Below are 21565 nucleotides of genomic sequence, written 5' to 3' on the forward strand. Positions count from 1 at the left end.
ATAATTATGGCCATGATTCTACAAGGTGCTGGGCATTTGATAGTTTTGCTGATGCTCTTGGTACCACTGTCCACAAGCAGGAGCACTTTATAAGATATAGTGTATCCTGTCTTCATTAACTGCTGAGATGCTCTTGGGTAAATTTCTTGCAATCTCATTGCAATGCAGAGCTTTTATAGTTGTTAAAGTAAATTGTTTTGAATTATAGATGATTTTACATATAGCTTCCTCTTGGTGGTAAAAGGAATGGATCTTTTGGCTGTTTTGTATTGCCTTAGGGGAGGTTATTCAGTAGCTTGGACATCTTTTTTGCTGATTCAGCAAATAGTAGCCCCACATCTGACAAGCACCAGAGAGGATGATTTTTATTTCCTTTTAAACATATTTCACCAGGTATGGACATTTACTTTCTGTTTTAAAGTCATTTATTCCTAAATTCATATATTTAGGCACCCACAACTTATATTAAAGTCTTTATGAAATTAAAGTACAAAGCCCACATCCCCTTGCCCCTTCAAGACCTCCTTAAAAAAGAAACAAGGGCAGAGCCCCAGCAGGTGGCAGACAACTCTAAAGCATGTTGAAATTAGCCCTCTGAAGTGTATGAATAAAAAGTTCTAGAGCATAAATGACGTAGAAATAAGCAAGCAGTGCTTTAAGAAGCAGTTTCACATGCTTCCTGTCCCACCTTTAGGTTCTGAAACTTACAGCCTTTAGAATTTATTTATAAAAAAGACAGCAAATTCTCTTTGGTTTAGGTGACAAAATTGTGCTTCTTTAACCTATGACAGCTTAACACTCTTGTGTTATCAGAAAAGCTATCATCTGTATTCTGAGGAAAACATAACTGGTATTTTGCCTGAAAAATGTTCATGTTATAAGTTCAAAATAGTATTTCCCAACTTACTGATAATGTAGATCAGACGCTAAAATAAATGCTAGTCATTTTTCTAAAAGAGATCTAAATTAGTAGTCTAACATTTTAAATACACTTATCTCTGAAAGCAATCTCTATAAAATTACTTTTGTCAAATTGTTTTAAAGCATAAGCAAGCATCCTCACCCAGATAAAGAATGAGCACTATTAGCAGGTTCGGTCTAAGGAGAGATGTTCTATGCAGCACATCCTATAATACAACGACTAAAATATGTTTTGTTGTTTTATGTGCTACCATACAAAACATATTTTTCAGTAACACTATCACACAAAAATAAACTGATTATTCAGTACAAACCAAGCATTATACAACAAAAAAAAAATCCATGTCAAATTATATCCTTTTAGTTAATCCATTATTGAAAGTTACCAGAAAGTTTTTTGTTTGTTTGATTGTTTGTTTGTTTGTTTTGTGGACAAAATGGAAGACACTATGTCATCAGAAAGACTAAAACTTTCCCTCATAAAGGATGCTGATCACCCAGTTAAGCTTACCAGATAAAGGGCTGTTGTTATGAGCAAGAGAGGAGGTTCCCAGTGAATGGGGAGGAACATATTTTCCAGCCTACTCAGAAAAGACTAGGTCTGGTCAAAAAGTTGCTTTCAAACTCCACTACATCCTGTCCTTGTCCATATTCTCAGGGCCAACCTCCGCCTGCTAGGCAGGACAGTCAGGGATAGACTAGACAGAGTATAGTAAGAGCGAGTTAGGCAAAAGTGTGATTTGGATATGCCTGATGAGTGAAAAACCATATGCTTGAGCAGGCTCTGACTGCAAAATTCTGATTGATTTCTTCAGGAAACCTGCTGTTTGCCCTCCAACTACAGGGATCCTGGTAAATCAGGATGTGAATGCCACTGTTTAGCTAGCAAGGTGTGCTGCATTTAGTCCCTGCTGTGCTTAACACCAGAGTTTGAAGATTCCCTAGTGTGCATTCATACCCAAATCACTGGGCTTTGTTCCTGTTCTAGCTTTTCAAAGACAGTATTATATAAAACAAAATTAAATCTCTCTTTTTTTTTTTTTTTTTAATAGGGAAGAAGTTTTAAGAGAGGGAACATGCCAATCTCCTGTTTGACTGTGAGCATCTAGATGCTATATTTACTCTAATTAGTTTAATTCAATCCAGAATTAGTTTAATTTAATCCAGAATTAAATCCAAAATTGGACCAATTAAATCTGAAATTCGACAATTGTGGGTCTTCATTTTGGTTTGTGTGAATGACTACCAGCTTTGGGGTATTGTAGGCTACCTTTCTTCTAAAGAAGAAGGGTAATTCTGAGGCTTTCCCTGGCCCAGTGCATGTGAACAATCATAAGTTCTTTTTTGAAAGAATGTTCATTTTAGACTTGAAATACTTTTTTTTTTTTTTAATCTGCAGTTTTACTGAGTCTTTACACTGCCAGCAGTGACTTAAACATCTTACATATTTTGCACCAGATCTTTCCAATTTGATTTTGAATGACAACTGAACTGAAAATCTTTCCAGTGTTTCCTTCAGTTCTTAGGAGATACAAGTCCCAGTTCTCTAGAAGGTGATTTTGGAGATGGGAGTTTACTGAATCTCTTACTGTAATTTATGTCACAGCAATTACAAGTTACTTTTCTCAATTTGCCATGTTTTTGTTTACTCCTATATAAAACGTCACAGGATCTGAAGGCAACACAGTTAAGAACAATGCATCAGAAGCAAAGGATAAGGAATCTGTGAAAACCATCCTCTCCTGAGGGCGTCATGTAAGACACCAGGCTGTCTTACATGAATACTTAAAGATGACTCAAATAGCTTTAAAAATCCTAAATTTGAAAAAAATAAATGTTAGCAATTAAAGATGATTTATCATGATTTTTTTCCCCTTTTAGTAATACTTGACAACACTACAGTATAAGAGAGTAGTTTCTGAGCACGATACTGCACCCAGGTAGTTGTGAAAACAGCTGAAGCTAGCTGCATATTTAATACAAACATCATTTAATGGTTTCCTTATGTTCTTTAAATGATTTGGGATCCTACCATTTCTCAGCATTACTGTTCACCGTTAAAATTGAGAAGTATAAAAATATTTTGGTGCTCTTCAACTAATTGAAATAATTCAAAGTCCCATGAGCTTTATTAATGAGACTGCCTTTCTGTACCTATGAAGCTTCACAGTGTGCAGCTTTCTGGAACATAGTTGAATCAGGTTTTTCCCTTGAATAACAAGCTAGTTTTTTTGTTTTGTTTTGTTTCGTTTTCCTATGGTTTAGGCCACTCAAACTGTTGAAGTCAGTTTCCTCCTTTGTGAACTTCTTATGAAATTATATAAAAGAGGCAGTCTTTGGTTTAAGATTTCAAAATCTGGGAAGTATTTTGACATATAAGGCATCACACTGCAACTAGATGTGCAATTCAAGTGTTATCTTGGGTTAACTTTTGTTTCTAATAACCCCCACACTGCAGATGCTATTGATTTTTAAACAGTGATCACTGTAAATAAATGAACTAATTTTCCAAAGAACTGAGAGGTTACAACCTCCAGAAAGTTAATTGAACTCTATGTGTTTGGCAAGAAACAGATTCCCAGCAACTGGATATTTGATTAATATTTGAATATTAATCAGAGAAGTGATGACAAATAAACAATGTAGGGCAAAAGTAAAAGGAACACGCCAGAGGTGGTAGTGTGACAGCAACAGCATCCTACTAATATGTCAGAATTTCTAAGGAATTTAATAAGGAAAGTACCAACAGATGTCTGTATGATTGTTGAAACTGCAAACTGAGAAGTAAAGTAAATACTTAATTATCTGTTTTTAAAAAATCATTACAGAACTACAGTAGGTTTTCATGTATACTTAAAAAAAATAAAAAAGCTGCACTCATCTAAGAGAAATGACAATGGAGGAATGCATTCCAACATGTTTGGGGTTTTTTTGCTTATCTTTTGATTAACTCAATACCAAATCATTCATGAAACTTTTTTTTTTAATGTTAATTACTTATGCCACTACCTCTAAAGAGCTTCTGAGGTCTGTGAGTAGGCACTTGCACTGAAGTCAATATTTTTTCAAATATTGTAATTATAAATAAAACAGATTGCTGTAGATGGGCCTGAATTAGAAGCTACTTTGCCATACCATTACAAAAACATCAGCAGAAAAACACTTTAAAATTTTGAAGAAGCTACTTTATGTCTTATAATATATAAGACATATATATTATATATATAACTTATATTAAAAAGTGAAGTGATGTTCAGGTGAAACATAACATAAAATTACAAAGTTGAAGACAGAAGAATTACTGCTTCTGCTTGAATTTTGTTTGAATCTGCTAGTTAAATATACGTAAATATAATGAATAAATATTTCCTTATTTTCTTTTTCTGTCTATGAGTAAAATACAGTATCACACTCTAAAACTAATAGGAATTTTTCTAATTCAAAGTTAGGTCCCAGTGCATTTATTTTTTTTTGAAAAATGTCTAATTGATACCAACGGACACATCGGTCCTGGTACTGATGTTTCCAAATTAAGAGTTTTGGTGTGACTGACTTAGCTTCAAGAAAGATCAAACTACAACTTGGCTGTCATGGCAGATAATATTTACAGAACATGCCCAAGATCTGGGCAGCTCATCCTGTAATTACCCCTGACAATGAGTTTGAGTGTGAACAGTCCCTTCTTACACTGTCCCTTCCTCCCTAAGGCTTAGGCAGCGTGGCTGAGGTGCCTTTCTTGCAGGCTTGGTTTGAGTGAATTTTATCTTAACTGCATATGTGCCTGCAGGCTCATTTATTAACCTAATTGCTTACCTTGTTTTCTAATTTTGGAATGTGCATGATTATGCATAAACTGGAAAGCTAAATTCCAGTAACACAAGAAAAAAACAAATACAAATTTTGTTCCAATCCATTGTTCATATTCTGAAAGAATACTTCCCATTTACTTTTTTTTTTTCTTTCTCTTCCCCTTGGCTTTTTAGCACAGAGAGGGGAGTGTCTAAAGCACAGGCATTCATGGCCGCTGTATGGATTCCCAGACAAAGGCTGCAGGCTAGGAGAGGAAGGCAACAGCAGTGTTGTTTATGGAGCCAGCAGGTTCCCTATGGACATCTTTGCACAAATATAAAGGGACAGGCTGTACTTGTAAACCATATAATGCTTTGAAGGCCTTTTAGCTGTAGGTTTGGAGCGTGTTTTCGGTTAGCTGCTGCTGCCACAAAGCAATTCCTAACCTTCTCCTCATGGTAGAACAATGCAGGCCTCACAGTAAGCCAGGCTGGAGAAAGGTTTTAATAAATAAATAAATACATAAAAATCATTATTTTGATTATTTAATAGCTTCATTCCTGGATTGTGTTCACTGTGCAACCAAATGCTTTTAGGAACACCCGAGAAAGGCCATAATAAAGTGGGAGTAGGAGGCCAGGAGTGATAGGAGGTTTGGCTGCTTTTCTGTGTGGCAGTCCAGGCTTAGCAGGGCTTGAAAAGAAAGCTTGCCTGTAATTCAGAGTTTGTGTTTTCAGGGTATAGATGTTATAAAATTAACCAAGAGAGAGCGATAACCCAAGAAACTGACCTGCAGCATTGCAATCCCTGAAGAGGGATTACTTCACAGTCCCTTCTGAACTCCACAGTATCTTTCAAAGTTTATAAACTTCTGCATTCACTTCAGAGTTTTCCCAATTTATTAAGAAAACATCCTGAATTTGTTATATGCACTGAATTTAATCACAGACAAATAAACTCCTACCTGAAATAAGGTAACACCCCTCTTTGAATTTGTTTCTCATTTGTAGCAAGGCCCAAAATGGCTCCCCCAGGTGCCCAGTGTTCTAAGCTGCCAATCACTAATTTCCCAATAACCTTGATAAGGATGCATCTAATTACCCTAGACAGTCCACTACACAGAATCGTAACCCAGTGCTGATAAAGTTCACGTACCTCCAAAGTCCTGTCTGTGCATTGTGCAGTGACTAAAACACTAGGTTTGGTTATTGAAAAAAAAAAAAAAAGCCTTAGCACAGCACTATTGCTGGCCCTCTCAACTGTACTTAAACAATTTGGAGTAGTGAGGTGCTTGTAATAAGCTGTGAGGGACCCGGTTTTACTTTGCAACATAGCCAGAGGCTTATACTTGACAGAGATCCACATTTGTCAATGACAAATCAGTTATTATTATTATGTCTATTTATTGAATTTCGAAAGTGCATTTTAATACTGGCATTTTTGAAAATTCATTTTCCATTAAAGTCTTTTAAAATGTGTTTCCTTATTTTATTAAATGGGAAAGGACTTCAAGTGCAGTATTCTTGGCAAATGTTATTCAGAATTATAATAACCATGATAGAAATTTCCATTTATCTTTTGTATGCCTTGGCAGATTCCTTATTTCTATTATGTTTAACTAAATACTACCTGTTAAGGTAACATATAGATTTAGCTCATGGCAAATCCTTTATTTCCCAAACCAAATCCTTACACTTTTTTCCTTAGAAAACACTGTTAATTTTATTAATTTTAATCCAAGTTTTCTCACTCAGAGGAGTCATTTGATTTTGCACAAAATAAAATAAAATAAATCAGAAAGCAGTATTCTCTTTAAAAAAAAATAAAAAATAAAAAAAGGAAACAACTTGCCTGAGCTTTTCTAGGTGTGTTTGTTCTATCTTCCTATGACTAGAGTGACCACAAGAAAACTGCATTACACATGTCTGATTTGTTTTGTTCCAAATTCTACCTTAGTTCTTCCCATCTCTCCCATTTCTATTCATGAGAAAAATAAGCAAGAGTAGAAAGGAAATATACAGACAGCTTAATAACATTCTGGAAAATCCTCCCCAAACTACCTGGATGCATGCCCAGATACGAATCTTGCAGTCTTAGTTTTTCTGTGAAATAATCTCTTCTCTAATACAGTATACCAGGGAAGACATCAGAGAAGCTGTTTAAATAAGATGTTAACTCTAGGAAGAAGTAATGGTGATAAAAAAAGTAAATAACCCAAAACTGGAATAGAAGGAAAGCTCAGCAAGTTTCAAAACATTCAACAGAATATTTAAAAAACATGTTTTAAACTTTTTTTTTTTTTCCTACATTCACTGGTTCTGGTCTGATGGCCAAGTATGAAAAAAAAATGCAAGCAAATGTGCTGTCATGGTATTTCTACCTTAACAAGAACGAGATATGATAGAGATCTTAAGATGATTTGTCTCCACTCAGGCTCTTTTCAGCAATAATATCTTATCTAGCAATACACTTACATTCATATTTTACAGTGGAAATGATGGAACAACAGGGAGGGATGTCTCAGGAATATCCAGTCCATACTTGTTTTTTGGCACACAATAAAATATTCCTACATCATCCCCAGTGGATATTTACCTATGATACTCTTTAAAAGCACCACCATAGTCGAGGAAGAGGACTGCTGCAGTTAGAATACTTTCCTCAAAAATGCAAATTATTATTTAGCATATTTTCTTTACTTTAAAATAAGCCATTTTTCCCCTTATATTTACCATGCAGAACCAACAAGGACAATACTTTATATCTTCTTTGTAACTATTTTACATATTGAAGGCCTTGCTACACCATGTTCTTCCTTAGGATTCTCTTTTCTATTAGTCAGTTGAGTGAATTGCTGTACTTGGTACTGAATTTGATTGTTGACGTTTTTATGCAAGTTGTTCACTTTTTCAAGATCATTTGGATTTTGTATTCTGTCCTCTAAAGAGCTTGCAAATATTCCTAGCTTGGTGTCACCATTAAATTTAATAAGTATACTCTCAGTTCTGTGAACCAGGTTGTTAACACTAATCCTATGAACATGTCATGAGAAGCAGTGTCATAAGCCTTTTTGTTGCACCTTGTTGTCAAGGTGCAACATAACCATGGATTCCCTTTTATCTGCTCCTAAACAGGAGGCCTGCAGTAAATCCTTACTGTGTTGTCCTTGTCTTTATTTTTTTCATAGACTCAATGAAATTTTCTTCTACTAATTCCTTCCCTCAAATTCCATACTGACGTTAATGGCATAACATGAATAGATTTATATGAAAACAAATTATTCTGTTACATTATAATAACAAATCAGAATGTAGATTCCACTAGTGCAGCCCCACTGCTCATATGAAAAAAAGTTTATAAAGGATTATGCCTTTCTTATTCCAGGCTTTGTGAAGAGACGAGGCAGAAGAATGATATGGGAAGGAGTTAAATTCAGACATAATAAAGCAGGAAAAAGTCAAAAGAAAATGCCAGCCTCTACAAGGCAGATGAAAGAAGGAAAAAAATCCAGATAAGAGATCTGTGATTTCTTCAACCATGTGCTTATGAATATGTAAACTAAGTTACAAATATTATGGTAGTTTGTTTTATTGCATGTTGGTTATAATGATTACATTATGGACATAATGACTGCCCTACAGATTTCTCACTCTTTTTGGAATGCCAGAATTTTTTAATTAAATAATTATTTCTGTAGTTTATTATCATTTTTAACAAGATTATGAAATTTTGAAGTGGAAAAAAAAGTAGAAAAGAAGAAGTCCATTTGGGGCAACACTACCTCAGTTTTAAAATCCAGTTCAAAACATAATATGTGCACGTGTTTTGCCTATGCTTTCCAGTAAGAATTTTTACAGTGGTCCTGTGGTACTTTACCTAAAAAAGAACATGCTTTTGTATTAGAAAACAGCATTATACTACTGTGATTTAGTTCTACACTGGAGCATGATGCATGTGTGTGTATTATTTACCTTTTCTGAGTGACCTTTATCTATCCGCCTATTTACAGCTGTGTGGTTATAATAATCCCCACAAGGTTTTTCCTCACTGAAAGTTGTTAGCCACACTGGAGCACAGATTTAATAGCACCTTCAGAGAATAGCTAATGAAAAGCTCTCCTATGCATATTGTTAGCGCAGAGTACGGATTTAACATGCAACGTACATTTGTGAGTCAACAGCTTCTTGGTTGTGGAGTCATATGTGGACACTTTACTGCTCTACTCTGTGCTGGTGTGGCCTTACCTCAAGTACAGTGTGCAGTTTTGGGCACCACAATAAAAGAAGAACATAAAACTATTAGAGTGTCTAATGGAGGGCTATGAAGATGGTGAAGGGTATTCTGATATGAGTAGAAGCTGAGGTCCCTTGATGTGTTCAGCCCAGAGCAGAGCAGGCTGAGGGGAGGCCTCATGGCGGCCTGCAGCTCCCTCACGAGGGGAGCAGAGGGGCAGGCGCTGAGCTCTCTGAGAATAACCAATGCTCTCTGTAAGGTTTCAAAAGAGTAGTTACATTGATAAGCAAAGACGTGGTATGTCTGCCAAGGAAGAACAGTATTCCAATCCAGTATTGAAGTTTAAAATATAATTTCAGCCCAGAGAAGAGCAGGCCGAGGGGAGGCCTTATGGCAGCCTGCAACTCCCTCATGAGGGGAGCGGAGGGGCAGGCGCTGAGCTCTGCTCTCTGGGGACAGCGACAGGACCCGAGGGAACGTCATGGAGCTGGGACAGGGGAGGGTCAGGCTGGGGGTTAGGGAAAGGTTCTGCACCCAGAGGGTGGTCAGGCACTGGGACAGGCTCCCCAGGGCAGGGGGAATTAATGGTCTTAATACTGAACTGCAAAAAGCAATTCACATAAATAATAAAGTTATTCTGCATTTGTGAAGACTGCAGCCTGTATTTAGTCCTGAGATTAGGCTGCCACGCTCAGTTACTGAAACATAAAGAAGCAGTCCTTCACCTCTTTCCAGATGTTATGCTGGAGACAGCAGTTTTCAATTTATTTAAACAACTAAATGTAGATGATCTATATTTAAAGCTATGGAGGAGATTTTGTAAACTATTGTAGTATATATTACATTATTTTTTCTTTGTGAAATGTGGAAATCACTCTTAATGGTTAAAAAATTTTAGGAACCTTCAAACAGAACACTTTTTTCAGTAGCCTTTTATTGCAATACTTTCACACTTCAGGCTAAAACAAAAGGAGAAAAACCTAGTGTTTTTGAGAGAATATAACTACATCTATGCTAGTGTGTAATTTAGCAAGATAGGGGAAGATCACTGGATTGAAGCAGCTGGGGTTGGAAGCTCTGCAACCAGCCTGTATGTAGTTTGGGTGTTTAGCATTAGCTTTGGTTGGGTCCTCTGAGCCAAATTTTCTCCCCATACACGTGCTGTGAAGCTGATCAGTCACTGGTTCAACACTTCATGTAGTATATTGAGTATCATATTTAGTATGTGCCTATTATGGAACTGCAGACTTACTTTCCTCAGAAGAGGACGTACCTATCGAGTACCAGAACCATTCTGTCCACGCAGCCAGTGTGCACTAACTAAGGATGCCAAACCTGGACTACTGCTCTGAACCAAAATGATAAGGTAGATGCAGCTAATGTTAACTGGAATAAAGGTGAAAAATAATCTGTTAGTAGACTTCACAGTCATATGACAAGGAACACCAGATCTGACAGTCCTAACAATGCAGGGTACTTAAAAACTATGCAACACAAAGCTCCAAAAAAAGATATAATCAAAATGTAATGATGAAGAACACTGCTGCCTTACACAAATCACACTCCCTGTATGAGATCTGTAAATATTAAGTCATAAGTCGTCTTCCTTCAGGTCATGGCAAAAGGGATAGACAGAATCATATTGATTTGACATAGTATTAGCTACCTGCAAATGCAATATATGCTTTATGTTTTATGTTATTAGTTATTTCCTACCAGAGTAATAACTATATAAAACTTTTTTTCTCTCATTTTGAAAGAAGGTATGAATATTTACTTGGTTGAATGATTAAGCCAGAAGAGCAGATGTACAAAAATAATCTAAAAAAAAAAAAAAAGGTGAGCAAAGGAGGACCATGATCTTAATCCTCATAGGCAGCCTTGGAGCCTACCAGTGGATTGTAAAGAACGTTAAACAGCCAGTATTTGACAGGATGCCTTAATGTACTGATCTAGTTTTACCAGGCATGGGAGTACTTCCATAAGCCGCGTGATTAATGCTAGGGGAAAATTGTCTTCTCAATCACTGTTTTACAGACACAGCATTCTGTAGAATTATAGGATATTCAGAGGACATAGGTTTCTATTTAATCTGTAGTTGATAAAGACAAAATTCCCTAGGCTTCTGCAGATAACACTATACATCTAAGCTGGCAAAGCCAACTAGCTACGTCTGTGAATGCACTAGCAAAATACCTGACAGAATTTCTTTTTATTGGGAGTTTTGTTGTGTGGCTTTGAAGAGAGCTTATTGTCACAGAGGAATCTGTAATAGATATACTGAATGTAACCATTAAACAGAGCTGATTTATGATACATTTAGAATATAGAAATGCATATTAATATATAATATATATATTAATATAATATTTATAAGCAGCATAAGCTACCTTCTTCATTACAGTCTTTCATAAGATTATCTCTGATCACAAGTGTTAATACATTGTTAGAATTAGTATTACTATTACTGTTAAAGTTGTTGAGATTTCTTTATCTAAAAGAAAGATGACTTTGGAAAGCACAAACCTGTCTTAAGTGAAAGAATTTGAGAGAGTAAGAGTTCTTAAAGGAACAGCAAACAGGACTTTTCAAGTAAAAATATATGCATAACAAAAGCTGAGATAGACCAAATCTTATACCCTTTCTGAATTAGCAATCATGTCTGCCTTTGAATTTTAAAAGGTCTTAGCAGAAGAGGACTACAGGTTTAATACTTGTCTGATCCCCTGCATATCATGGCAAATTAAAACAATTAAAAGAACGGATTAAGAATACATATTGTCTAAATGCATATAAAAATGTTGATAAATAGATAGGAATAGTTGATTTATGTATAAAACATGGAATTAAAAAACATTGGTAACTAAAAAGTCAGATTCTGTACACTGTAGCTATTATCCAGAGATCACAGACTAGTTAAGTTACTGGTGGGATCTCACAAACAGCATGTTAGTGATAAGAAGCTATTACATGCAGTGGTGACTCACAGCTCAAATTTTTTTTTTTTTTGATACTATTCTTTGAATAAAAAGCAGATAGTTATTGTTTTTGAGGTCCATTAAGAACTGGACTTATATATAAAAATAGGATATTTCTATATATACTCCTATCAGAAGAAATGGGAAGGAATTTATACTTGTAGGGCTTGGCTGGGAAGCAGTTTTATTCTCGAATATACTTACAAATGATTTGAAGATTTTCAGATTTACAATAATTAAAAAAAGGGAAAAATAATTAAAAGAAAATGAAATGAGAGCTTCAGTGAAGTTTTAAGAATGGAAAACAAAGCGCAACGGAAAGGAAAATATGAAGGTGTTTACACAAAAAAAGGAATTAGTTCCATAAATTCAATGCAAAAGAAACAAACCGATCAAAAAGCAGACTGAAAGGAAAAAGATCAGTACATCTTGCTGAGCTTAATGAAGCACCTGATTGTGGTATAGAAATGGGTAAGTTTGCCCTTATAAAAATAGAGGGCAAGGTAGCAAATTTTGAGAGTGAAATGAAGGAGGGAGCTTCCAAAATGAGAACCTTGCAAACAAGGTGAGAGGGAAAAGCAGGCAAAGAAGATGGTGAACTGTTGGGGACCTGTGCCCATGTCCAGAAGTAAAGCTGTAGTGATGAATGGCAGAAGCAGGGAATGAGGACACAAATGGGGCAGTAATGCTGAGAAAACAGACTGATTTTTGGTATTCTGCACAAAGATCAATGAGGAAAATCATTTGACTTATTATTAATGTTCACCAGTAGGGTAAGTATATAAATAAATATAGAAACAGATTATGTTATACACACAAATATAAATATATTAATGTGAAATATACTAAAGCACAAATAACATTAAACATATAAATATATGAAATTCATAACTATAAAATATATATATTGATGTAAGTATGGTGAATTAAGGTTTGCTGTATTTTAACAGCTGATTCCACCAGCCTTTTGTATTGTCAGAATGGGGAACCTTAAGAATATTACAATGCTTTTTCCAGTGTTTATCTATCTAATGTTTACTGTACATCTACTATTGGTGCTAAGTTATTCATTTAAGGTTCTCAAAAGTGTTCCTGGCTGTAGACTAATTTAACACCTTTTAACTGCTTACCAACAGAAACCTGACACTGTGCATCCAGCTGGGTAATACTGTCTCTGAGAGGTTTTCTTGTTCGTAACATCATTTATGGAGCACAAGTGCTCTCCACATGTACACACTCCAGAGCACCCAAGCTTTTTAGAATCTCCCAGTTGAGAGGAGTAACAACAGATTCCCTCAGATGCAGCAGCAGCAGATCTGTTTGTTATGGCCGGCTGGAAACAGACATTTTTGATTGGGGATAGGAGGAGAAAGATGCTTTGCCATTTGTTCTCCAGCTTCAATTGACACACTGAACCTCTCAGGTTTGAGGAACCTCTGAACAGCTAGTAGCTACTCTAAAACAGCGATGGGAAAGTCTCTGTCTGAGACAGGGATCCTGCTCCCTGAGCTGTCTTGGCAACGGTTGCTCTTTCCACACATCAGAAAGTTCACCTCAATAAAAAATAAAATTAATTGGCTTAGAGCAAGGTTCAGTGGTCCCTGGCTCCCAGGGGCAATGTAATTGAAGCACTTGCAAGATTATTTTTTTTAAACTTTCTGTATTTCCATCAGGAAGTAAATTTCAACTTTTAATCCAAAGATTTTACTGTTGTAATTTATTTTCTAGTTCCTTTTCCAATATTATTTTCCTTTTATATGCATTTTTTATGACAACATGCTGTTGTTTTTATCCTGCTGTGTGGATCTACTTCAGCAAATGAGCTGTCCCACAGTGCTAAAGCTTGTTGCATAGTGCTTTTCCTCTCTTTCCATTTCAAAACGTTCTCTTTCGGAAGTGCCATTTGTCTTTGGCTGAACTCCCTAGGATGATACCTTTCTGCTGACCCTATGGATTCATCTTTGATGTTGTGATGTATTTCAAACACAGTCAGAATCCAGGTATCAAATTTATTTCAGTCAACTCTATTTTCACTTCCTTTTTTAAAAAAACTAGCACGTTTCTTAGGACATAGAATTTTTTTCAAAGTCATACAGGATATCTTTTAGCTCTGCTTTGTCCATGCTTGTCTTCTTTTTGATTCAGTGTCTTATTCCTCTCCTCCCACTTTTCCAGTTGGGAAAACAATAGCTCCCTCTTTGATGAGGTCAGGCTGTGGTCATCCCTTTCTTCTCCATGATTTGTTTTTCATGATGAAAATCTTTGAACCTAAAGATTTCTGAAACCTCCCTTTTTCTGCTGCTCCCTGTGTTCATAGCCCTCTTCTCTCTCTGAAGAGTGGCAGCTGGTAATGTCCCTGGGGCCTCCTTGCCATGTCTGCCTTTGATGGAGATCCCACCATAGCTACCACTTCTGCTCTTTGGCAATGAGGTTGTTTTCCACACATGGGAGAATGTTTAGGTAGTAATTCAGGCAGGAGAATGAAGAGACTGTGGGATGTGCTGGCATTGAGACTTGTGTTAAGGACTTGGAGATTAAGTGAAAATATCAACCCTTGTTTGAGTACCATGAGATCTACTATATTAATATTTACGTTCCAGCCGCCCCCACCCCCCCGAGTTTATTTTCTCATATTCTGAATATTTTGTAATCAATTTTTTTTTTTTATCATTATCGATATCTAAGCTGAGTTAAAACCTGGAACACAATTATTATTTCTATGGAAGATCTAAGACCCTATCGAAAACTGCTGGGAGAAATCTTACAGTCTGTATCGAATCAGTATACATCTTGATATACTGTTCATTTTTCCTGTGTTTAATGCTACATGTATTTATATAGCTTGATTCTTTGTCTTAACTTTACACTGACTACTTCCCATTAATTGAAAATGATTTTTTTTCTGTGTTTTTTGTTTTCCCTTTCCATCTGCAATAAATTAAATGAAAGAGCTGGATAGAAATGAATACTAAAAATCAGAAATATTTTGAGAATGGTTTTACCTCCCAAAAACAAAAGTTTCCACATTCAATAAAGAGGAATACTTTGACCTCAAGGCCTATCACAGTAGTGAAAGGTAGATGTCATGTATAATTTAGAAAAAAATGGTGAAAATAATTTTAATGGCAAGATATAAAATTTGGGAGCTACGAAGTATGGAGAATTGGCTCTCAAATAAACCCCATGGCTCAAAGACAAGCATTTAAAGAGAGGAACGTATTTAACTTCTGAAGAGAGGTCTGAAAGGAGATCTACTTGCAGTGTACCACTTCAGAGGGAAACAAACAAACAAACAAACAAACCAACAACAAAAAAACACAACAAAACACTGCCTAAAGTAAGTACTATCTGGCTTCTGTTTCTGAGGGATAACAAATTGCTGAAATGTGATGCTAGAGAAGACATTTTATTTTCAGGAAAAAGTAGGAATGCTTCTACTATTAGAAAAAGCTTCTAAGAACTTTGGTAGTTTCTTCATCTCTTCAGCTTGGCCGCTCTTCTGAAAGATCATTTAGGTCAAATGCAAACTAATTCTTGGGCTCTGAAATATCATGTGAAATTTAAACAGTCTAAGATACACAAATCCAGACTGGTTGGTCTAATGAACATTTCTAGCATTAATCTTTCTGCACCTGTGATTGTAATACTGAAACTAGAATGTGGCAGGAGAGACAGAAAATGTAAAACAGCTTACCCTCCTACTTAGCCTTGAAGCTTAACTATGGGGAACATCCTGCTGGCTTCCTTTGTGTCCTGGACACGTGCAAGAGTGCAGTCAGGACATGGTCCAGGGCACACCATGAAAGGAAAATGACTTGGCACAGGCAAAGTTTTGGAAAGTCTTGCCCACTCTACCCTTCTCAGTTACGCAGCACCTAATCTGCTTCCCATCCCCTGGCATTGGATTCCCAGTCTGGGGACTGATGTTCTGCTTTCTTGTATAATTGCTTAGTCTCCCTGCTGACTTTTAGAACTGCTTACACTTCAAGCTAGGTTTCCTCATTTTACCAACCTTGTACAGCACTGTCCTTCCTTTGCCAAGTCTTGGCCTGAAGAGCTGAATGAGAAAGCAAGCTTTCCTTCTTCTCTATTCCTTCCAGTAGATCATTTTATCTCCTTTTCTTTCCTCCTCTTTCTGTACTTAGCATTAAACCTCTTCTGACATAGACATGTGATACATGAAAAAAGAGCATGTGAAAAGCTGCAGTAACTCAGACGTTCATCTACTTGCGGTAGAAGTAAGTACTTTAGTGTAAGTCACCCAAGAATTTCATTGGGTCCAGCACTACTGCTTCATATAATAAACCTTACAAATGTGAACTTAAAATTGTCTGTCGGCACAAAGTAACTCTCAGGAGCTACTCCATCTACAGAAGAAATCCAAAAGCATATTAACCTAGCTATATTTCACAAAATCCAAAGTACTCTAACACAAACTAGGGTAACAGCTTCTTACACTTAGTGCATTTGAAGCAAAAATAGAAATTTTGCATTCTGAGCCCACTTCTCTAATATGTGAGACAAGGATATCCAAAAACACCGACTCAAAGTTTGAGTCATGACTTGTGCTTTCTATCCTTTTTATGATATTATAACCACTTCTACTAATACTAAAAGCCTTCTGGACTGATTCTTAGTTTTGCTATCTCCTGTTTCATAAGAAAGCCTCTTTGAAGTCATATTCAAAAGCCACTGCCAGAAGTTCCAGAAAAAAATTAGCAAGCATAGAAATTATGGCGCATTTATTGTTACTTTATACCTGAAAGTTTTTTGTTTTTTTTTAATAATGACTGGGTGAATCACAATTTTTAGTTTAAAATGTATTCCTTTTGGTCATATGAGTTTTTGTGTATTTTTTTAGTGTAGCATAGCTTTTTGAATCAGGTCACTTTTCCAATCCATCTCCTCTTTCAACTGCTTCTGCATAACAGAGTTTCAAAGACCTTCTTTGAACCATTTTACATACCACTTTTACATACCATAAAATCTATTTCTGTATTGATCATTTCATCCCCCGAGGGAATTGTTTGGTGCCTGCACATAAAGTATTAGACAGTCTGAAACTCCTTGTCAGCTATGATTTCTAAAATGCCTATATTTCTCAGTGGTTACACTTAATATCAAATATTTTATCTCTTATTACACCCAGTATGCCATAAGTTCACTGCAGAGTGTCTTTTGAATTAAAATTAGACTGTCTTTCAAAGGCACACATGAAAAGAAATAAAATTTCAAAAAGAAAAGAGTGAAAAGAAGATAACACTTGGTGAAATTGCTCTGACCTTAGTTCCTTTTTGTGTTATGCAAAATTCTATCTGTTGGTGGAAATGAGACCCGTCTCAGAACACAGGACAGCAGAAGAGGATGCAAAAGATCCATAGAAATCCTTGTAAAACTCCTCATCGGAATGGACTCCCAAATGTAGCACAGAAGTTGTCACAGATGCTCTGTGGGAACACAAAAGCCTGTTACGATGTGATTAGTCATGGAAACTTGCAAGCGTGCACACTTCAGTACATAGCTGTATGCAAATACATTTTTAATATCTGTTCCAAAAATTGCCACCAAGCACTTACAGTCTTTATAGAAGAGAAATGATTCTACAGACTAAGGCATCTCTATCATGCAGGCAATCAATTCTGTCTGTATGGGACAGAAGGGCTCTTTTCCCCATGCTTGCCTAAGACATCTCCTTACTCCCTGAGGCATGCTTTCTCCCTAGATTTTATGTCATACACAAGTACACATCTGCTTATTTGAGCATCCTCTTTACTTTAAGTCATTCTTTCACAGACATTTTTCGCACAGAAAATAGGTGCCAAGAGTGATTGTCCCCCTCTTTGGCCTCCCGGTGACTGAGACATTTCTTGACTGTTTAAAATGAGATATGAGCAATAAATTCTTTTTATTACCCAAATACAGAGACATAACTATTATTTCCTTAGGGGTGCTCCCAGGCAGTAAAATAGTTGTCACAATTCATAAATAGAGAAGGATCACTCCCCAAATTACACTTTACTTCGGCATTTCTGTATACCCCCTGATTTTTTATTTTTTTTTAAGAGCCAAGAATGAAATATAATTGTTATTTCTGCTTTTTTCCAGATCATTAAAGAACAAGTTAAGTAATATTTAAGCTAACAGTAGCAGTAAAAATGCTCTACAAGATTTACACCTCATAACTATGTACTATACTACATGTAACTGTGTATTTGTCTTGAATGCAATTCAACAATTTGAAATTCCATACTGCTAAAAATAGGTACAGAATCTACCCTTGCTTCAGAACAAAATCAAAGCTTTATGGAAAAACACTGTCTGCATAACTCTTTATTTTGTTGATAAGTTAAAACGTTGCTTTCAGCCCTTTTTGGGACACACCAGAAGAGCCATCTGAGGCTTTATTTTTATATGGCTATGAGGGGAGAAAAGGAGCTAGGAAGTTATTTTATGGGGAAAAAAAAAAAGGCAGTTTAATTAGGTATTCTGTGACTGAAATTATAGCAACTTGAACATGTCTCTCTGATTTATATGCAAATGACTCAAATACAAGTCTTAACAGTAGTATGTCATTTAAATATACCCATGAGATATACCAACATCGTTATACTGTCTTTATGTATCATATTTTATGCAATAGTCTGAAAATTAAAAGGTAAGGTGACTTCCCTTGAAAATCTATTCCTGATTCTATTTTATTAATTTTCTTAAAAAAAAAAATCAGAATACCTGAATGTGAATCAGGAATACTGACGTTAAAATTCAATTGGAAAAAATATTGGATCAATTTGTTTCCACTTGTGTTGACAAAAGAGCATTTCTAAAAAAACCAAACTTTATGTAAAATCATTGTGAACAATACATATTTTGTTTAAATTACATTAAAAAATTACATTATTAAATTACATTAAAAAGTTTGATTCCCAAATAATAGTCCACCGTGAAATTATTGTTATTCTATAATAAATAGGACATCTTAAAATTTCAGTTTCATTTTATATAACTTACTGTGTCTTCCACACGATTACTGGCTACCTACCTATTTTCTAGCCTATCTAGGATACGTGCTCTGTTTTGTGAACGTGTTTAGAACTAGCCAAACAACTTTAGATCACGACTACCCTTTTTCAACTTTAAATTCTATCCATATCAGAGATGCTAACTTTCAAACAAACATATGTACATAAGAAGCAGGAATATAATTTGAAGACAACAGAATTAATAAATAATAATAGTAATAAACACCAAAAGTAGTAAGGAGACAGTACTTCAAATAGTTAGGCCATTTTCATTTTATTACTATTCACTGTTAAGTTTAAACAGAAAGCAAGTGATGCTAAACCATATATGTAAGGAATGCAAAGTGGCCAGGATTTTATAATCTGGACAAGATTTCTTTGATTAATAGCATATGCTTTCCAAGCGTGATCATGGTGTATTAAAAAGGCAATGGATCTAACAAATTCTTCAGCAAGAACTGCATTGAGAATATTAAATTAATATTCATATGAATCACAGTGAAAGTGCCTTAGTGATAAAATGGCTTAGAAATACATGGGGCTGGAGACACCTGCCCCATTAGCAAACTTACTAAATTTCTCCATTGGTCTAAACCGAGCTGTAGAATCTGCACAAATGAACAACAGAAATACAAGGAGGGGTCTCACAAGTGCAGAGTAGAAGGGGAGATTCCCCTCCCTCAGCCTGCTGGGCACACTTCTTTTGATGCAGCCCAGGATACAGTTGGCTTTCTGGGCTTCAAGCTCACATTGCCAGCTCATGTTGAGCTTCTCATCTAACAGTCCCAATTCCTTCTCCTCAGGGCTGCTCTTAATGCATTCTTTGTCCAGCCTGTATTTGTGCTTGGGATTGCCCCGGCCCAGGTGCAGGACCTTGCACTTGGCCTTTTTGAACTTCATGAGGTTCACACAGGCCCACCTCTCCAGCCTGTCTAGGTCCCTCTGGATGGCTTCCCTTCCTTCCAGCATGCCCCATCTGTTTTATCTAAAAACAGCTTTTACCCCAGTCCCCAGAAATCTTTAAAAGTTTATTGCATTGGCTTTATTATTATTATTTTTTTAATTTTACTTTTATTTATTTTTTACGTGGGCAATTTTGTCATGCCTTTGCTTCCTTCCATGTATACCTCTTGCATTTACGCACAGGTTATTCACCTCTACTGAATCGTTCTTTCCATTGTAAACCTACACCACTACATATTACAAACTAATTAGTTACATTGCTGCAGTTGATCTATAGCATAGTTCTTCACTCCACTGACAGAAAAGCTGATGTACTGTATTCCCTATAATTATCTGTCAGTATTCTGCAGCCTGTCTTAGATTTACTTGGAAAAAAACTTTGAAGAAATACAATTGTGTGCTAATGTGTGTGTACATGCACATAAACATGTAGGAGGCTCTTTTGTCCATAACCCAAGGCTTACATTAAAGACAGAGCAATTTTAAGAAAAAAATCTTTCAGATGAAATGTTAATATGTTCTGTACATCTAAAAATATTCAGTTTTTTTTTTTGGGGGGGGCTGCAACCATTGCATTGAATGGATAGTTTGACTGTTGCAAACCCACAACATGCAATGCCAGATTTGATCTCCTGTCACTTCCAGACTGTTTTAGTAAAGTACAATAACTTGTTTCTAAAAAAGAAAAAAAAAGATACTTCTATGGTTATGTGAATATATTTAATATGAAGCAGCCTGATCAAGATTAACAGAATATTTTAGATATTTTTTATACATACTTTTCACTTAAGTAATCCAAATAAGTGTTTTAACTGATCTTCATCAGCCAGCAAGGGGTGGTTCAAGTTACTGTAGCCAAAAACAAGAATAAAAGGATATTTAATTTTTTATTGTGTTGAACAACAGTTGTTTGTCTGCAAACTGCTTAAAAAAGCAGTTGAGTCTTTCAACTTATCTATTATCCCTAGTCATGTTCCTAGGTCAAGACAAGGTAGTTTTCAGCTCCTTCAGACAAAATCTTCTCCCCCCCCCCCTTTTTTTTAATGAAAAAATATAACCTCACTCAAAACAACCCATGTGTTAATAACATTCAATTACCTGGGTACCCTTGACTTGATTCTAAGATATTCCTTTCATTCTCCTTTTAAAAATTGTTTGCCAAATAAAGCAGCCTAATTTCATAGCCTTACATAGCCATTGAGCCTACTGCAAAGTGGATATAATATATTGCTTCTCATTTTGTGCAATGGACAAGTTAGAATAAAGCTGTTTTCTCCTTTTGGACACATATAAATATAAAATCATGTCAACTTAGATTTGAAAGTGTAAACTTCTCCAAATAACACTCACTAAATTATTAAGCGTCCTTGCCTAAAATAAGTTTCTAAAACGTGCATGCTCCTTGCAGATGGCAGACTTGCACTTAAATATTGCTTGATCAAGAGCTGTGGCCCAAGTTTTGATCTCCAACTAGACTCAGGCCTTTTTTTTTTTTTTTTTCATCCTGAGGACCAGCTAATTTTTTTTAGCCTACAGGTTCGTAATCACTGTCTTTGGCATGCAGACCTGCCCTTGCTCCACCTTCCCTTCCAGCTGGCTGGGCGCCCACCAGCTCCAATCCAAAACCACTGTGCTCTCAGCAGAGATTATAGTATTAGCTCA

At 35.9% G+C, this 21565-nt stretch overlaps 1 long non-coding RNA gene across 4 annotated transcripts in view; it reads right to left on the reverse strand.

The window, feature by feature from the left end:
- Window positions 1-12826: 12826 nt before the first annotated feature.
- Window positions 12827-21565, reverse strand: part of LOC136790675 (uncharacterized) — a 32219-nt gene continuing 23480 nt past the window's right edge. For 3 of the 4 annotated variants that reach the window (XR_010831062.1, XR_010831063.1, XR_010831064.1), the window contains 5 exons: window positions 20683-20752; window positions 17204-17368; window positions 16183-16288; window positions 15934-16076; window positions 12829-14422 (listed from right to left, as the gene is read on the reverse strand). This is a non-coding gene — a long non-coding RNA (uncharacterized lncRNA). Of the gene's footprint in view, window positions 14423-15933; window positions 16077-16182; window positions 16289-17203; window positions 17369-20682; window positions 20753-21565 lie in introns of all 4 variants that reach the window. The other variant, XR_010831065.1, reaches the window with a different exon arrangement.

This window comes from Anser cygnoides, chromosome 4 (assembly GCF_040182565.1).
Source record: "Anser cygnoides isolate HZ-2024a breed goose chromosome 4, Taihu_goose_T2T_genome, whole genome shotgun sequence".
Classification (NCBI taxonomy): Eukaryota; Metazoa; Chordata; class Aves; order Anseriformes; family Anatidae; genus Anser; species Anser cygnoides.